Here is a 4,843-nt window from a genome sequence, read left to right on the forward strand (position 1 = left end):
AAAGATGTGAGTCAGACCAATGTTGCTAGACCCTGGTTGTGTGACCTGGAGCAAAATTTCTTGACCTCTCTGAACCTATTTCTTTGTCAGGCCAAATAGAGCCTATTCCAGCTACTTGTAATGGGATAAAGTGTGGTCAGTCTTTACAGAGGTTAAAGACAGATCCCTTCCCTCCCTAACCCCTTAAATGCTCTCCTTTATTGGAAAGCCAATTTGTGTGTTGAAGCTGTCACTCCCTTTTAAATGCTTAGTGATACAGGAGGTACCTTCGGTTTGAGCCCCTCTGTATAGCTAAAGCCCCTCATTTTTACTTAAGCCTGAGGCCAGCTCTGTTCTGATGGCAGAGCTTTGGCTTTGGTGTCTTAGCAGAGAATTCCCTCCACACCAGGGCACAAACGCTTCCCAGTTCAGAGCACTGCACTCAGATCCTCACATGAACTGTTCTGGCACCTACTATGTGCCAGCTACTGGGCTGATGACTGAGAATTCAGTTGCGGAGCCAGAGACAAGGAACGCCACCCCACCCCATCCTGGTGGGCAGGGCCAGATGTCAAGATGTCAGGGTATGAAGATACTAGATGTCAGGTGGGCTGAGAGGGTACTTGATTTCTTCAGCAGTAAATCATCTCTCAGTAGTGCTATACACAAACCCCAGTGACTGTCACCCCAGTAAACATCCATGTTCTCATTAGGGAGAGCACTTCTGTAGATCTGGCTCTGTGCTGGGCTCTGGGGAGAGAAGAGTCAACAAGACCCCAGAACCTTCTGGAGTCCAGCAAGGAGGTCAGGGAACAGCACTTAAGCTGGGTGGGAAAAGCAACCCCCTTCCCCCCCCCCTCCCCGCACAGGCTCTGCCTTCCCTGATCTGGGCCCATCATCTAGAGAAGTGGGGACTCGTGTGACACACAGGGTGTCCTAGACATTTGCTCCCCCAGGATCTGGGAGAAGAGGCTGAGTGTGAGAGTCGAGACCAGGTGGCTGAGGAGCTGATGTAAAGCTGTTTCCCTCCAGACGCCCCACCAACACAGATGCTGCTATTTGAGAGCATCCCCCATCCCCTGAAAACCACATTTTGGGCAAAGCCTATACGTTCATGGTGTTTGGACATAGAGCTTTTGCGGGGGGAGCTTATTCAGATTTGAAGAGGTCGTAAAAGTGAGGCTTCCATGATGGCCTTAGAAGAAGAGGAGACCCAAGGCAGAGCATTCTCCGTTACAGCCTGTGATTCCTTCTACCTCCTTACTAGGCAGCAAGAAGGCCTCGTCAGGGGCCAGCAAGTGGGCTCTTGGACTTTCAGAACTCGAAAACCACAAGGCAAACAAACCTCTAGTCTTTATAAATTACCCAGACTATGGTATTTGGTGATAGCAACAGAAAGTGAACTAAGAGGTCAGAGGCAGTGACATCTGAGTAAGAGCAAACTGAAGGCTATCAGCCCCCAGTCTGTGGCACTAAAAAGACCTAAAATCTTCCTCCTATTCCCTCATCCCGCCTAGGCCCCAGGTTGCCTTCACCACCTCCCTCCCCTCTCATTTGACCACTAGTTTGCTTTCAAACCGTGGTCCACATCCTAGCCAGGAATGTGCAGTGTGCTCTGTGTTTGAGCAGTGAGACTCACACAGCCTACAACTTGCCTGTGATTGGCTTCTGGTATAGTCAGCTCTGTGCCCTGGTACAAACACAAGCTCCTCTGTGTCAGAGCACATGCGCGCACGCGTGCGCGCACACACACACACACACACACACCCCTGCATACCTGCCCTACAGAGAAGGAAGACTGCATAAAAATTTGCTATATTGAACTAAAGATGAGTGTGTGTGTGTGTGTGTGTGTGTGTGTGTATGTACACATCTGTTGTGAATATAGAAGCCGCCAATGTGCATGGAGAGACAGCCACATATGGTTTTGTACACAAAGCTAGAGATGTTTGGGGAGTGGTATACACACATAACTCCATTTCCAGCTGGCATTAGGCAATTGGCTGGCATCTGGTCTGAACTACTCATTCAGGTGGTATGAGAATCTAGTGTGTGTGTGTGTGTGTGTGTGTGTGTGTGTGTGTGTAGAATGAAAACTATGACTTTTTTTCCTTTTCCTTCAAAATATTGAATATATAATATGATCCTTTTATAAAATATTTCATAAATATGATCAACTGTTGAGCTAATTATTAACTTGGAACTTCCAAAATTATCCATTTAAAAAAAGCAACATGGGGCTGTCCATTTTCCAACTCCAAACAATTACTGTTTAGACATTCTGGAGCTGAATTCTCCTGCCCCTAGCTGAATATCCAGTGTTTATTTTCAGTTTTTTGTTTGTTTGTTTGCTGTGCCAGTATTAGTGCTTGAACTCGGGATCTTTTAGCTTTTTCACTCAAGGCTGGCACTCTACCGGTTGAGCTGCTGCTCTGCTTCTGGCTTTTTGCCAGTTAATTAGAGATAAGAATCTCAACTGGCAGAGAGCAAGGGAAGGAAGGGATGACATTGTCCAAAAAAAGTAATATACTCATTACCTGACTGATGTAACTGTAACCCCTCTGTATATCATCTTTATAATAACAATACAAAAAATAAAAATTTAAAGAAAAGAATCTCACAGACTTTTCTGCCTGGGCTGGCTTTGAACTGCAGTCCTCAGATCTCAGCCTCCTAAGTAGCTGGGATTATAGGCATGAGCCACCAGAACACAATCCTTCCTTCCTTCTTTCCCTCCCTCCCTCCTTCCCTCCTCCCTCCCTCTGTCTTTCTCTCTTTTTTCCTTCCTTCCTTTCTTCTTTCCTTATTTCTCTCTTTCTTTCTCATGCCAGTACTGGAGCTTGAACTCAGGACCTGGATGCTGTTACTTAGCTTTTTGGCTGTCATTCTACCACTTTAGCCACACATCCAATTTCAGCATTTGGTTGGTTAATTGGAGATAAGAATATCAGATTTGTCTGTCTCTGCTGACTTCAAATCACAATGCTCAGATCTCAGCCTCCTTGAGTAGCTAAGATTACCACATGTGCCATTGGTACCTGTCCCCAATTGACTTTTACAGGATCCCTGCATGCCCTCCCAACCCCCACCCTCCACCTGGCAGGCATCAGCAGATGGTCCTTGGAGTGACCACTCTACTCCTGTGCCATTCCATTTGTCATACTGTCCCTACTCTCCCAAAGTGACTGTGGTCTGCCTGCTGGGCCTGACCTTTACTCTCTGGGTGACCTTTGACTTCTCTTAGCCTCAGTATTCTCTTCTGAAAAATGGGCTGCAGAATTTACATACATATCAAGTTTCTGCAGCTCTGTCCAGCAGGTATCTAGTCATGTCCCCTGTGTGTTCCCAACCATGTCCTCAGATGTGCGCCTGACTGGGGGCTGAGACACAGTCCCCATTCAGAGGCATCATGATTCCCTCTGTGGAAGTGATTTTGTAGGACTGAATGCTTAAACAGGAAGGAGCAAACTCTCAACAAAGTGGCTCGACCCCTGAGGTGCTGGGTGACTAGGTGACAGTCAGCCCTCCTGGGTCCTTTCGGGGTAGTGGTCTGCAGGAAAGGAACACACACCTATTACTGCCATGGGACACTGTCCCATCCCCTGGAAAATGGGTGCTGATGCATGCCCCATGGTGGGCATCTTTGTATCTGGCACATGGTAGAAACTCAGGTGGATATTATATTCAAGGTGGGTTTGTCTTTTGGAGGAAATAAGGAGACACTCCAAAAGAGAACCGTAGCTACTGAATGTGAGAGGTGGCTTCCCCACCCTCCCCCAAACCCCTGTTGCCTTCCAGTCTGGGTCTGGCATAGAAGGTTGGTGCTGGGCATGGGGCAGGAGTTTGGGGCCAGCCCCTGGCACTGTCTGGGGCTTGGTCCCTGGAAGGCTGGAGGAGCCGGGGAGGGGGAGAAGCTGGCCTCATAAATTCATTGGTGGGTAATTTATGGCAGCTAAGTGCAACACCTAATGCCTGCCAGTGTGAGAGGTTAATGGGGAAGGTTAAGGAGCACAGGCCGGCTGATTTATGGGCCTGGCCAGCGCTTTCATCCTGGCCAAGACCCTGGCTCCGGAGGTGTCCTGGGGGAGAGGGAAGGGAAGGTCAGCCAAGTGGAAGGGGATGTGGGGGAGAAAGAGGGTCCATGAAGAGTGTAATAAGAAAGGGGGGCAGGTAACAGCTGGGAAAAAGGAAGGAACCAGAATGGAAGCCCAGGCCACAGGCCCTCTGGAGGTGCTGGAAGCTCAGATACCATGCACCCCTCCATCACACATGGCAGCGTTTCGAAAGGTCTGCACCCATCAGTGTGGCCAGAAAGCAAAATAGTGCTGGGGCATGCAGCAGTGAAAACTGGATGTGGTGATAAAGGATGGCTAATTTCACCCACGTTGTACTATGGTCTGGGGCCAAGAGGAGGAACGGGAGACAAAAGCAGAGCTCAGTCTCCTGGCTCCCTACTTACTATCCAAAGGTAGATTTCTAACCTGTAAAGAAGGGTTTCTGTGCTGGTGGCACTCCTTGCTTGAGGACACTCACTCCAGCTCCTGGCCTCCATAGGACAGGATGAAAAGAGTTGGGTTTGAGGACAGCCTTTTAAAAAAAATTATTGTTACTGCAAAGGTGAGGTGCAAAGAGGTTACAGTTACATAAATTAGGTAAAGAGTACATTTCTTTGTGTGTGTCGGTGTGTGTTATGTGTGTGCTAGTCCTGGGACTTTTGTGCCCTGAGCTTTTGTGCTCAAAGCTGATACACTACTAGCCACAGCTCTACTTCCAGCTTTTTGTGGTCATTTAGTGGAGATGAGTCTCACAGACTTTCTTACCTAGGCTGGCTCTGAACTGCAGTCCACAGATCTCAGCCTCCTGA

The sequence above is a fragment of the Dipodomys spectabilis genome, unplaced genomic scaffold, assembly GCF_019054845.1.
Source record: "Dipodomys spectabilis isolate Male_0828 unplaced genomic scaffold, ASM1905484v1 ptg000599l, whole genome shotgun sequence".
Lineage (NCBI taxonomy): Eukaryota > Metazoa > Chordata > Mammalia > Rodentia > Heteromyidae > Dipodomys > Dipodomys spectabilis.